Below are 15,532 nucleotides of genomic sequence, written 5' to 3'. Positions count from 1 at the left end.
GCCTTTTTCCAGTCATCCGGGACTTCCCCCGTTCGCCACGAGTTTTCAAAGATAATGGCCAAGGGCTCTGCAATCACAGCCGCCAATTCCTTCAGCACTCTCGGATGTAACTCGTCCGGCCCCATGGACTTGTGCACGTCCAGCTTTTCTAAATAGTCCCTAACCACCTCTATCTCCACAGAGGGCTGGCCATCTCTTCCCCATTCTGTGATGCCCAGCGCAGCAGTCTGGGAGCTGACCTTGTTAGTGAAAACAGAGGCAAAAAAAGCATTGAGTACATTAGCTTTTTCCACATCCTCTGTCACTAGGTTGCCTCCCTCATTCAGTAAGGGGCCCACACTTTCCTTGGCTTTCTTCTTGTTGCCAACATACCTGAAGAAACCCTTCTTGTTACTCTTGACATCTCTTGCTAGCTGCAGCTCCAGGTGCGATTTGGCCCTCCTTATATCTTTCCTACATGCCCGAGCAATATTTTTATACTCTTCCCTGTTGCACCATTTAGTTTAAGATGTACTCCTAACTAAAGCTTTATAAACAGTGGACTGTATTTCTTTGAATTCATAAACAATCAATAGATTATTGGAGCTGTCACTGTATTTTCTGGTTCCTGACAGCCATTGATCACATTTTACCCTCTTTTAAACTTCACAGTTCTGCTAAGGTCAAACTCAGTGACCGATAGAGACCAATCGGGCCAGATTATCTCAATAGACTATATGCAGCAAAGTCTCTGCATAGTGCCCTGAGCAGGTAGCATTTTTGTGGACTGTACAATGTTAAAAAAGCAGCAGGAATCCCAATTCCAGGATGTTACTGAGACCAGTTCTTAGATTCACAGTTCCAAACACACAACATATGAAAGGATGCCCATGGGGAGGCTGCATTAAGGGACTGATCCAGAGACAACACTTTAGTTAGTGTGGCAGACTCTGCAAGCTGTGAGCTAATGGGCAGAAAACCTCTTTTTGTGACAAGTACAACTTCAAAAAGGAGGAAAACCAACTTTTCAATATAGCAATTATTGCTTTTTAAAATGGAAATAATGTTTTCTAATCTTTTCATGAGAACAAGCCAGCTCTGCATGCTGATGTATGCATCTGCTCAAAACTCACTCTTAAGTGCATCAGTTTACTATCTCCTATAAGATGGAGGTCACAAAACTATTATATACAGAAAAACTTCACTTAGTGCTATGAGGCAAATGGTAGCAACTAGAACTGGTTGAAAACTGGGGCTTTTTTCCCTGTGGAAAGTGTCCAGGTTTTGGTAAAAACATCAAAAAATGAAAATGTTTGGCAGAAAACCAAAACGTTTGATTAGGAAATACTGCCACAGTGCCTTATGGGAATTGTAATTCAACTGCCTCATTCCCAGATTCTCCTCTAGGGGCTGGGCTCCCTGGCCAGACTATATCTCCCTGCTGCACCATGGTGAGCCACCATCAATCATCATGGGAGATGAAGTCCAGATAGTGAACTCAGCCTACAGCAGAGAATGGGGGCATGAGGTACAACTGAAATACAATTCCTAGGATGAACCATGGTAACATTTTCCAACAACAAAATTCCAGATTTTAGCTATGTGGGTTTTTTGATGAAGCCTCAAAATTTTCCACATAAAGACACTTTATATGAAAAATTTTGTTTAGTCAAAAACCAAAATTTTCCATCAAAAATGGTTCAGATGGAAGATTTCAACCAGCCCTAGTAGAAACCAAACTTGAGACATTGGAAGTGCAGGCTGAAACACTATTCACAACAATAAGATGTCCTGTTCTGCCTGGATTTTAGAGTCAACGCAAGATTTGACTCAGGGTCAGCTCTGGTCAATCAATACTTATATGGGAAATATTCAAGGAACACCCAGAATGATGCAGGAAGTTAAGTTGACTCTTTAGTTAAGTCAGTGGTTCTGAACCCTTCTATACCAGTACCTACTTTTCCATACCCCAAGGAATTCCCCTCCTATCCAGCTGGGGCCAACTTCCTAATAACAATATATGAAGAGAAGGATAGTAACAATCCCTCCCACCCAAACACCTGTTTCTGATACCCCAGGTTGAAAACCTTTGAGCAAAGTGTATCCTGTCTCATTCTAACCCTGCAAGTTCCTGTTTACTACAATCTGCCAGACTACCAGAGTCAATTCAAGTTTGTTCTCAAAGTCTATGCTAGAGACATGTGAAGTTTGTATGTCTGTAATAAATAGCTATTGTGAGAGACAGGCATCACTGTTGTAATGTAGGTTACGTTTAAACTCTGTGATAAAAGTGTCACATTCATCTTCAAAGTTTTAAATATTAAATGGGTGGATCACTGAAGTTCAGGAAAGAATAGACGAGGGATCAAAAGTAGACTTAAATGTATTTTTATGAGTTTGGGGTCAGGATGACTACAGCAAGATAGCTCCTTTCCTGCAGAAAGGTACCATTTGTCTTTCTAATTGATGCCAGTCAAAGGGAATTCCCAAAGGAACCAAATGTAGTTTAACTTCTAAGCACAGTGATAACACATTCTCCCTATTCAAAGACAGACTGAATTTTCAGATGAAATCCTCCTTTAAGGTGAAAGGTAAAGCCAAAACACTTGCTTTTGTTCTTTACTCCTTCCTTGTGACACATAAAGACTCTCCCCATTTTTAAGAACCAACAACATATTTCCTACTTGTTTTTCAAATTAGAAAAATCAGCTCCTCATTCCCTGACTTCACTCGATGCCCTTGGGGAAAAAAAAAACTCTCTAATGACCTGAATAGTGAGGTCACATACTGTCACCTGAGTAGATGTGTATCGCTCCTGTGTGGAGGATAGACGTGTTGGTAATATACACCAATTGCTGGGGTGATGCACTATACCAAGTGACTAACTCTACCTTGTGAGTGAAAATATACCTTAAATTGTAAAAATAAAATGTTTACAACCCCAAAAATATAACTGGTGCCTTGTATAATAAATAATTATTCTTTGCACTTTCATCTGAAGATCACAAAGCAATACAAACGATTAATTAGAGGAGCGATGGACGAAATAGCTAAGGCACTAGACTAGGACTTCAGTGCCTGGTTCTGCCCCAGATTTCCTGGGGGAGATCCTCACTTGGTGTAGTTATGTCATTGCCCCCAGACTGTGTGACCTTGGGCAGGCCACTTAATCTGCCTGTGCCTCAAGTTCCATGTTTGTAAAACAAAGATACTATTTCCTTTCTCCCTCCCTTTACCTGTTTTGTCTGTTCAGACCCTGATCCTGCAAAGACTATACATGTTTAACTTTACTCACCATACATAAAGTTAAGCATGTGTGTACGTCTTTGCCTGATCAGGGCTTTTTTGTGTATTTAGTTGTCATGCTAATAGAACCTTGCTGTTGCTATGGCAACTGAGATTATTAGCGGATAGCCCAGCCAGTTTTGGCTGGTTTTTTGGTTAGTTCAGTGTGTGGCAATAAATGCTGCTTTTAAGGTTAACAGCTCTCTGTGTCTCCAGTGATTTCTTCCTAAAACTGTTGCCCCCAAGGATATAACAGGCTTTATGCTGTAAACTCTTCAGTGCCGTGTACTGTCTCTTACTATGTGTTTATAAAGCGCCTAGCACAATGGAAGCCAGCTCCCAGTTTGTGAACCACTGAGACCCTAACTTGTCCATATTTTGACTTCATGTGACAGGAGAAAAAAAGTTTCGGGATGCCCCTTGCATCTAGCCTAAAGAAAAGAAGAGTGTTGGCAACCCCTTGAATCCATTGGTGACCCCCAGACTTAGACCCCCTGTTCTAGGGGATACCTTAATACAAATAATACTAACATCTGAGCCCCATGCCGCTCTTAAGTAGTATAGATAATATCTACTGTATCAAGCCCATTTTGCAGATGGGTAAATTACGACAGGTTAATTATGTTGCTGAAGATCAGACAGATAGTTTGTGGCAGAGTCAGAAACAGAATGGAGGTGTCTTCCTGACCATTCCAGATATTACCAGCCAATAATCTTGCCTTGGGAATTTTGACTTGTAAAACTGTGGAAAAAATGTTTTGGGTGGTGTATTTTTACCTGCCAAACAATATGCAGCTAGTACACTTGATACTTGTTTGGCCTGGTTTGAAAAATTAATATTAGAACATTCTTAGCCATTTTTATGATTACTGTTAAACTGTTTAAATTCACGGCTTTCACAATAAGCTAATCTGAGTGGCTCTGAGAAAAACTTGCAGAACCTAATGAAGCATGAAGTCAGAGCCACTGATTAGACAGCACTGCTGCAGGCAATATTTGTAAGTATCTTAGGATGCTTAACCAGACTGATGGAAATGCAGTAGCGGCGAAACAGTATTTGTAATAAGAATGTAATTCAAGTGCCATTTTCTTGAGACAACAAAGTTCATTAGTCATATATTTTGTCTCCCACCATATTTTACTCAATATAGTACATACAAAACAGTGATTTTTCTTTATTGCTTCTCAACGTTTCATGCACTGCACCACACAAATATTTGTCAGAAAATGTAGCCCTAAATCTTGAATATTGACCGCCTAAAACCAGCCCAGAATTTTGCACCAGCAAGAACATAAGCACTTGCAATGGTGCCCACAAATCAAGTAGCTGAGTACCCAGTCCAGCTACCTGATTTACATGTGCAAATTTGTGGGTGCACCTTCAACATTACTGGCACAAACACCAGAATGTACAAGCGAGATTGAAGACAGCAGCTGAAAATATGGCCTCTGTTACATAAATATTGTCCTCACAAAACTGAGCATTCCATGATAATTTGCACAAACTCTGGTCACCAAAATGAATAAAGTAAACAAATAGCAATAATACAGATTTTGGCTCATAGCAGAGTATCAATTTGGTATCTAATTAGGGGACTGCCCTTGCAAGGGAATGGATTAAAATGACCTGTTAGCTCTTTGTTTTCGCTAACTTCTATTGCCCTATAGAAATGTGCTTGCTTTCATTTATTTAAACTAAGAAAAAAAAATGTATGTTCATTATGTTGTACCATGACACTATGCCAGGAAACCTGGAAAAAGGGAAGGTGGACATCTGCTGATGGACACACAGTTTGCCAAACTTAAAAGGCTGAATCCAGCCTCCTCCCTCCCACACTTGAGAGAGGTAACCTCTGAGCGCGAGGGGAAGTGGCCAGCTCAGTCTTGCCCACCCACAGTCTGAAAACGGGCTCCTGAAATGGATGCCTAGCGCTCTGTGCCCCCACGTACACCCCCTCTCCTGCAATCTGTACTGTGGGAATGGGCTGTGCCTGGGCTAGTGGTGCAGCGTGATGAAATTTAGGTCAGAAGGCAATAGGTATGTCGAGTCAAGCTGCCAGCGTTTGAATTCAGTTCAGAATAATCGTCGGGTTCAGAGGACCTCAGATTTCCCAAATCAGCCTTTTTAAAGCAAAAGGAAAAAAACACTATGCAGTTGGGCTGTGGGGACAGAGCTGTTTAAATGTAGTCCCATAGAATCATAGACATGTCCGGCTGGAAGGGACCGCAAGAGATGGTTTAGTCCAGCCCCCTGCGTTGAAGCAGGACCAAGTAAACCTAGACCATCCCTGACAGATGTTTATCAAATCTGTTCATAAAAACCTCCAATGATGGAGATTCCACAAGCTGCCTTGAAAGCCTATTACAGAACATAACTTCCCTTATGGTTAGAAAGTTTTTTCCTATAATCTAACCTAAATCTCCCTTGCGGCAGATTAGCTTCTAACTAGAGAGGGGATGTTGTTATTAATAACCTGATGCAACAGGTTCATAAATGTTACAAAAAAGCCTCTGCATGTTTCCAAAGAAAATTTTAATAGAGAGGGACCCCAAAATAAAACTTCAAGATCCAGATACCATCTCCTTGAGATTTGGATGGCTCCTTTGGCTATACTAAGTCACAACATCAAACATGAGTACCTTTGAACTTTGGGAAAATTTGGATCCAGACTCACTGTGTTTTAGGCCCAATGTCTACTTGCAACAGGCCTTGTACTTATGGAGCATAAGCCCATGCGATGACTAAGCAGAGGCAAAACAGTAACAAAAGGCAGCAAGATCTGTCCAACAGCAGCCAATATTTACCATCATCACACAAAGCAAGGTAACATAAGCAAAAGGAGTAACAAGCAAAAAATCTTCCCTGACCTGGGTATCAACCCAGCCATCAGACCCTGTGTGCAGAACCCTTCTTTTCCACATGCACACTCCCCTTCCGCTTCCCAGCAACCCTTCTTATAAACATTCCCTTCAGCACCTAGGCGGGGGAGAGGAAAGTGAAATTGGAGTTAACCCTTTGTGTACCAGGGACACCCTGTCTCTTGGAGTTTGTATTCTTAACTCACCTTATCCCCCATCCATGCTATCATGATTGATCAGCCATGGCATGTGGGCCTGACTGCCAAATTGTTGCAGAATATTCCCTGTAAGCCCATGACACTGTTCATCATGGTAATGATAGTGAATCAGAGTGTCATCTTGTGACCTGGAGACAAAGTCAGCCGACTTGGCATCTCCACAATGGACTCCCACAATGATCCGTTCTAGAGCCTCTTCTTTTCAAAATGTGTATATATATATATATATATATACACACACACACACACACACACACACACACACCTATGACCTATCAACAACTAAGACCGAGAAGTAGGTACATGTAGATGACATCTGTTTTGCTGATGTGGGTAATGATCAACCCTATATCAAAAGGTCACTCAGCCAGGACATGAATGCTCTGGCCCCTTATCTTCATCAGTGGATACTTACACTATGTTAGTCTAAGACTATGGCCACAACCCTCCATATGGCCAACTAAGGCAAATCAATCCCTTACTGTCTGTGCTGAGGATCGTCCACTCCCTTTCCAGCCAGTTCTCAGTTATTTAGGAGTCAAACTGGACTGTAGTCTAACATTCCAGTCCCATGTAGAACATTTAAAGAAAAAGATCACCGTCCACACTACCTTGATCCAGAAGCTAGCAGGAATTGCCTGGGGAGCAGAGGTAAATGTTTTACCAACCTCAGTCCTGGTGCTGGTATTCACTCCAGTGGAATATCGTGAAGCAATTTAGGGCAGAAGTCGACATAGGCATCTAGTTGCTTCAGAGCTCAACACAGCCACCTGTATCGTTAGTGGCTGCCTTAGCCACACATTAACATGTGATTTGTATGTGTTGGCTCATATTGCTCCACCAAAACTTTGACAAGATGCCATTACCCTTAAAACCACATGGAGGATTAGGATGGATGAAAACAACCTGCTGCACACAAGGCTGACAATGGTTCCAGTAGGTACAAATAAGCAACACACACTTCCCACCAGAAGATCTGCCCAGCTCTAGAGGAAAACCAACTACACCTGCAGTTCCTGCTGACTTGCCATGACTGACTGAGATCCTTTTGCAGCCTCATGCAGTTGTGTCCAGTGCTGCCAGCTCAGTGTCAATCTCGGATGAACAAAGGCACGTCAGGGCCAATAGCTATGTCCTCACAGATTGGCGGTGACTCTGGGATGGAGACAGAAGCATGCTGATGAATTTCAGAAGCCCTAATTTACAGCCACCTGTTTGCAAACTGGGATGTAAATCCTGGACCAGACTTAACAGGCTGCTGACTGGAATGGCCAGAGTGGCTGCCTCAGTGGAGAATTTTGACTGAGCTCAATCTACACAGTGTGACTGCGGGGCAGCAACGCACATGGTCAAACATGGTGAAGGAGTGGACTGCAACACCTTGCTACTCTCAACAATGCAGCAAGTCTTGGCTGAACAATCTAGATATCGACTTGTGATCCATATGAAAAAAGACTAGTGCTGGAGTGGGCGGGGGCAAGGAGAATTATCAAAATATTATTGCAGAGAAGAAGCTCTTAATATTTTTGCTGTAGGAGAAATCTGACCAGGAGCTAGTGAATATGTGAGCAACTTGTCTCTGAATTGGGATTAGTGTGAAAAATTACACAGTGTGGTGTATTGAAAACTGTGATCACCTCAAATTCTTAGGGTTTTTTCCTGGTCCTGCTTGCAGGTTAGGGGACCTTATAAGGAAGCGTCACCCATCTCCCCCTTATGGCCAGGAGTCACTTCAAAGGCATCCTGTCCTTTTAAGCTCCTGCTTGTGGGCCCCTTAAGAACCTACTACCCTTTCCTGTGGATAACAGCATCCCCTACCAGGGCTGGTCTACTAATATAAATAGTTCAAGTGCTGAAATAAATCCGTTACCATAAAAAAAGAATTCATACTCAGCCGTGCCACACGTGGAGCTTTTCCTCTGTCCCCAGTCTGCTCTATCTGAAGCCACTCCTCCTAGTCTTTTCTGGCTGGACCTCAGCCCTGTGGCCCTGCAGCTTCCTGCTGCTCTTTAGAAGAACTCCCCGATCCAACCCAGGCACGCCTCTTTTGCAAGCATGCCTCCAATCTTTCAGGATGCAACCCAGCCTGTTTACTGACTGACTGCTTGGGACACCCAGTCTAGAGCAAGGTGTGGTGAGTTGTGCCTCTCTGTTTTATGGAGCAGCCTGCTTTTTCTCTCTGTGTTTTGGGGTTCTTGTTGTACGTTATCATTCTAAATTCTAAGAAATAAAAGTAGTGTTACGTTGCAACCTTCCAGCAAAAGTATGTATGGTTTTATCTAACTTGTGTTTATGCCGTACACATAACAATCAGCAGCTCCTGGTCAATATGTTCTAGCATGAAAAGATTTAAGGCCTTAATTTTTCAGCTCTCTTCTTTCACTGGTGCATGCACAAATTTGCAGGTACACACATTGTGTGCACACACTGTTTCAGCGATAACATCTGTACGTGCAGGTAATGGGTTTTCCCAAAGAGATTCCATCACCTCAATGGGAGAGTCAATAGTCCTGGAAAAGTGAGCGCAAAGGCATAGCTATGTGTATGTGCAAACGTGCACACAAGTTGAGGCTCACCTAAAATCAGGCAGTATATTCTTCTCCACACTCATTTCCTGATAACTCTCCCCAATCTCCAATATGAGTGGATAACACAAATTCCATAAGAAAGATGGTCACAATATTTTTCCTTCAGGGAACATGAGAATGCTTTTACTTTGCAGTTTTTAATATTGTGCAATGAGACTGGTTATTAAACCAAGGTGCTTCTATCTATTTTAAAAAGGGGGGTGGTATTAAAAGAAGAGTGCGGACTGAAGATCAATGACCAAACTAATATAAATAGCCCTATGTGACACAGAACATTTGGGTAAGGTTGGTTTTGCTTTTGTTTTAATTGGGAGTCAGTAGAAAATGCAATGCTAAAACAGGTAACTAATGTGGAACTAGTCTATAGAAAAAGCTACAAGAAAAGAGAGTTCAACAGAATGTTATCAGAAACGTTTTTGGTTTTTTTGGGGGGGAAGGGGGGGGCGGGATTGAAAAAAAAATCCCAGGCTAAATAAACTCCTGATGTGTGACTGTAGTTAAAAGTATTACTTATTGTGGATGTGTGCTACTAGAAGATTGACGAATGTAATAGAGAAAGTTTAAAAAACCTTCACCAAAAATAGTCTTTTTTTTTAAGACAGAAAATCCCCCATGATCATTCCCATTTAGTGTCTTGGCTCCTCCTCTGATATGAACTCATGTAAAATAGCACAATCCCAGTCAGAAATTGTCTTAATAGTCAAGGAGAAAGAACTCCTTAATGGAACAAACTTTTGGAATAGAGAACACCCCCAAAATATCAAGTCTTTGAAAGAATAGCAACCAACTATATGAATACAGGCTTTTTGGAGAATGGACTGAGTTAAAATATTCAATAGGCCTTTAGTCTGTAAACTTCCTAGTCTGTAGATTCTGTAAACTTCCAGTGGTTCTGAAAAAGGAGGAGAGGAGCCTTTGTCAGTCCCCTCACTGTACAGCAAGACTTTAGGGACATTTATCAGCAGAAGAAAATAGAAACAAAAAGTGAAATCTTGGCAACAAGACTGATTATCAGATACTCTTGAGAAGGGGAGTTGCTAACATTCATCAATCTCAATGTCTGATTAACTGCAAGCAAAATAATTAATACAAAAGATCCTTCAGTCCATCCCACCTTCCGTTAGGAGGAAAACGGATTATGAAGCCACATAAGCAACTGCACAGCTTTCAATTTTAAGCCCCATTTTGACGCCACGTGACCGTACCTTTTTAGCTGATGAGTCAAGTGCCTAGCACCACCCTCTAGGAACACTGAACAATGAGGAAACATAAGCATCCAAGAATAACCCCAACCCCACTCCAGAGGTGGAGTCAGCCAAACCTCAACTAGGAGATCGTTCTCCATCAACAGCAGCAGAGCAGTCACTGCGCTGTACCTAGGTCTGTATCCAGAACAACAACAGTCTAGAAGACCCACAGCATTCAGGCACCGGACAGTAGTAGATTAGACTGGTAGCGTCAAGTAATAATTTCTAGAACAAAGGCCACGCAATGGCTTAAGGAACCTGGCCATCTGGCCGGAGGTGTTTGACAATCACAACAAATAATCGATCCAATGCTAGAGCTGTTCAAATAACTGATTTTTTGGTTGGCTAGCAAAACTGGGGGGAAGAAAAATTAAATTGTTTCAGGTTGACCCAAAACAAATTTTTAAATGTTGTTGTACCAAACAAGTGGAAAAGAATTTCATTTGTCTCCCATGTAGTATCTGCGAAGTCTGGATTCGTGCACTTGTTTTGTACAGTAGATAAAAGAAAAAATTGTTTCAAATAAAAAAAATTTAAAGGTTTAATATTGAAAATGTTAAAATGAAAGGTTTTGGTTTATTGGGTTTTTGTTTGTGTTTTTTGACTTTAACAATTCAGCAAATTCCACACGAATTTGCTAAATGATTAGGTCAACATGAATCTGCATCTTTCAGTGAAAAAAATAGTTTCATCCCAAACAATTTCACCCAGATCTATTCAGTGCTTCTCCACTGGCCTCCATCAACCCAGAAGAAAACAGGTCCAAAAGGTGGCTCCAATGTCCACTACTTCATTGAGCTCCACTGTCCTAAGCTCATGTATAGAAGATGTAGGTAGCTTTTTTCCCTGTCCTGCATCTGGAGGAGGAGAAAGCTTGGCCTAGACCCATTTGGTTTTATCTGCACATGAACCAGAAATTTCTACACAATGGGAGGAACTTATCTCAAGTCAGCCATTGAGTAAAAGCAGCTCAGGTTAACCAAGCCATCTACTGTATGAAACAAATCTACTAATCTGGACTTTCCAGACACTATGTGGGAGTAAAAGAATCTCCTTCACCTCCCACACAACCATGTCATTAAAAAAAAAAATCTGTATTTTGCAATCAGCTTCATCGCATGACTTCTGCCTCTTGTCCTCTAGCTGCTTTGCCTTGCCTCCTAGTTCACCTTTTGCAAGTTATCCATAAGCCAAGATGATCTCTGAGGGTAAAGCCTTAAAGGAAGAACACCTAGGCATCGGCGTTGACTCCAGGGCTCAAGCACCCACTGAAAAAAAAAAAAAAAAAAAAGATAGGGGGTGCTCAGCACCTGCAGGGCCGGATTAATCTTTTATCGGCCCCCAGCACCCAGACCGTGGCCATGCCCCCACTCAGCCTCTTCTCCCCAAAGCCCCATGCTCCACCCTGAGGCCCTGCCTGCCGGCTGCCCCAAGCCCCACCCCTGCTCAGCCTCTTCCCCATGAGGTCCCACCCACCGCTCACATGGGAGGGAGGGGGAAAGAGAGGAGCACCCACTGGCAAAAACAAAAGTCAGCACCTGTGCATCCGGGGTCCCCCAATCAATGGCTGAGGATAAAAGATTAGAAAATACTGCCAAAGTCAGTCTTGGATTAGAAGACAATGAGATCTAATTCTGAGGTGGAGGAAAAGGAAGGCATCGGAGCAAGGAGGAGTATAGGTTGGGGACGAACGGGTCCATTTTTTGCCACCTTTCTAGTGCACTGCCTTAGGCTGACACGTGGTCTGTCTGTGCAGTAAGGCTGGCTCTGAGCTTGCTAATATTTCATTGACTGAATAGTTTCATTTATATAAAGAATGTATTCTTCTGTGTTCTCTTTATATGTTTATTTGATATAATTTATTGGTCATGTGTTATCTTTTGATGGCACTTTACTTACCTGTATTGTATTTATTCCAAAATGCCAAAAGGATTTGAAACACTCACAAAAAAAAAAAAAAAAAAAAAAGGGAGTGACCTGAACAAATCTCCCAGGTAGCAGATACCCTCCTATTTGCTGCTGGCTGTAAGAATAGTGCTACAGAGAGGACTGTACTTGTAAAACTCACAAAAGCGGTCACTGTCTTCCAAAACTGCTGTGTCTTTTCAAATTCATAATATAAAAGGGCAGACATCACATTCCATCTGGCTGCTCCACGTAATATTACACCTCCTGATCTCATTTAACCTAATATGACCAGACAGAGCATTGCAACCTATCAAGCTTTCAAAGTAATATGCCTACTTTCCATGTGTAGATAATAACCAGCAAACAGGACAAAACTATCTTCCCTGTTACCAGCTACAATAATTTCAATAATCAGCACACCTCAGAGCAAGACTGAAGTGTTATATATGTGCACACATACACTATATGCAAGCATACCCCATCTGTGGCGGTAATAATTATGTGATAAACAAACTTATCATATACCTTTGACTGCTTCTCCTCCTTTGGTTCACCAATCCATCTCCCTTCAACTTATTCCAATAATTTAATCCCTCAAACATGTTCAAACAACTGCCATTAAAAAAAAAGCCTACAACTTGCCATTGAAGCGTTCTTCCTTCTCTCCCATTTTAAACTGAGAATATTTCCCCTCAAATTATACTTGCCCAAAGCCCAGGAGAGGCAAAAGTCAGGCTTGGACTAGAACACAGCTCTTCTGTGCATAAAAGTGCCATTAATTTAAATTCTGTTCTGTCACATCTTCCTACCTCAGGCTAGAAATGGGCAATTCATAACACAGGAAACAGGAGATTCCCAGCTATTCCATGCAATGCTCAAGTCCAGTCTTAGACCATCCTGAGATATCAGATTTTTAATATTGTGACATGATGCCAAAAAGATATTTAAGTCATGTACATGAGTCCCTGTCCAGTTGGACTCATAGTAAGTAAGGCACCTAGTCTATCAGGAAGAGGGATGCAAAAATAATAGTCCTACTAAAAACCCATTTAAAAAAAAAACACCTCTTAAAATTGTTTTTCTATAGCGTATTTTGCATAAACAGACGTATCATAGTGTAATGTGGCCTGAAGGGTTTGGGCACGCATCATCATCATTTGTATTAGATAGTGTCTATAGGCCCCCCAACTACAATTGGAATCCCATTGTGCTAGGCACTGTACAATCACACAGGGTGTGTCTTCACTGCAGAAAAAGGTACGCTCTTAATCTGGAATAGGTAATGGGAATTAAAACAGCAGCAAAGATGCAGGCTCCCCAGCTCCCTATAGGCTTTAATTTGAGCTGCTAACCCAAATTACCAGCCAAGCCTTCAGTATTAGTTTAACCCAAGTTAGGTAAAATGAGATAAGAACACACTTCTTCCCCCCCACCCACCCCCGTGAAGACGTACACATCATACGAGAGAAGCTTCTCAGTGTAGGGACTACAACCGAAACAGACAAGGCAGACAACAGGTCGGAGGGAAAACAGAGGTGCAGAGAGGTGAAGTGACGTGACCAAGAGTCTAGAGCAAGTCAGTAACAGAGCTGGGAATAAACACCAAGTCTCTTGACTCCCAGTCCATCATCTGAATACCTTATTCATGGCCATTGCACCATGTGCCAAGTATCACTCTAAAGGAATTTTATATGGGATGATATAAATATTTACATATAGATTTACAGTGGCGGTCCTGACTGATAGTTTTTGGAGTACCTCAAAGTGACTGTAAAAATGGCATGCTAGAGTTTATGTTTCTTGCCTCTCAAGGGTTTCTGGATCAAATATGATCCTTTTACCCATAAAAAGATAATTAGAAAAATGATCAGCCATCTGCAATCTAAAAATCATCCTTGCTCTTCTTGGCCTGTTCATCATCATGAGTGGAAGATTCTCCCAGCCAAATTCTGTCTTCAGTTATATCTATGCAACTTCATTCAACTGAGCCCAGCAACTGGAACTTAAGTTTTGTTAATTATGTATGAGCCAGAATAGAAAACATCTTGTCCTATCAAAGCTATGTTGTCTCTGCAGCACTGACAGGAACACAGAATCGTAGATCTGGAAGGGACTTTGAGAAGTCATCTAGTCCAGTTCCCTGCACTCATGGCAGGACTGAATATTATCTAGACCAGTGGTTCCCAAACTTGTTCCGCCGCTTGTGCGGGGAAAGCCCCTGCTGGGCCAGACTGGTTTGTTTACCTGCCACGTCCGCAGGTTTGGCCAATCACGGCTCCCAGTGGCTGTGGTTCGCTGCTCCAGACCAATGGGAGCCGCTGGAAGCGGCTTGTTTTTTGTTTGGATGATTTATGTCCTAATCAACATAGCATGAATTGGGATTACAACTACATATACACAATGCTTTGTGGGTTAGTTAAATTCATTGATTTAAATTACTACATAAACTGTAATAAAAGTTTACAACTCAAACAATCTCTACACCAAGAATTCTTCCTTTTAGAAATTCACAAATAGACAACAAATACATTCAAGAATTTCACATTCTGTTCACAGACAGTACAAATCAGAAAGAAAAGGTGAAGTTTGCCAAATTTGTTGCAATCTATTCACTTAGCTCCATTAAACACCACATACTAATCTTTAGCAGTGGATCAGGAGGTTTTTCTAAAAAATTAAACTTCTAATATATGTTTCCATTTCTTATTTGCAAAGCATGTATCTTATTCTGAATTATCGATCACATTACACCTATTATGCAATTAAGATTATAGATCTGAGCGGGGGGGGAGGGGAAGAGACAGGTTTAATTTAAAAAGTCAGTTTGCAACTTTTGGGATTGCCTACTGATTGAATATGATGGAGCATTCATCCCCATCTAACATGGGTGTCATTCTTATGCTGCATAGGGAAAAAACTTCATGCATTTTGTCAGTCGTTTTTCATTTCTATAAAATGGCGCAGAGCTGGATTTTAATGCAGTAAAAGACGAGGAAAAATAATTGTATATATGTCATGTGTGCACACATTAAAGTGACTTGGAAACTTCATTAACAAAGAACTGTTGGGTTTTTTAAGCCATCTATCAGGCCTCATGCTAGCTACAACGCTGCAAGTCAGCAATATGTGAAGAGAAGATCTTGTGAAAAAAGAACTCTTTTGTAATATCCAGCTTTAATGTTTTAATTGTGTTGACTAATTATTTGTTGTATAACCTCCACCACTTATTGAAAATGACAAATAGACTAAGGCTTCAAAACCTCATGCATAATCTTATTATAAGAATTTTCTCATTCTTAAATCATTCTAATCTATGTTACTGTAAAGGATCAGGAGAATCAAAGAGGAATCCTCAAGCAGACAAAAGAGGGAGTACTTTTTAAAAATAAAATCTGATATTTCATTATAAATATCACTTATGTGGGAGATTTTCTGAGGCAGAAATGGC

At 41.3% G+C, this 15,532-nt stretch overlaps 1 protein-coding gene across 2 annotated transcripts in view; it reads right to left on the bottom strand.

Moving 5' to 3' along the window:
• CPNE4 (copine 4) overlaps positions 1–15,532 on the bottom strand; it is a 321,822-nt gene that overhangs the window by 233,338 nt on the left and 72,952 nt on the right. The gene's annotated exons all lie outside the window — the stretch shown is intronic.

The sequence above is a fragment of the Natator depressus genome, chromosome 2 (assembly GCF_965152275.1).
Source record: "Natator depressus isolate rNatDep1 chromosome 2, rNatDep2.hap1, whole genome shotgun sequence".
NCBI classification, from domain to species: domain Eukaryota; kingdom Metazoa; phylum Chordata; order Testudines; family Cheloniidae; genus Natator; species Natator depressus.
This window is presented reverse-complemented; position numbering and strand designations above follow the sequence as displayed.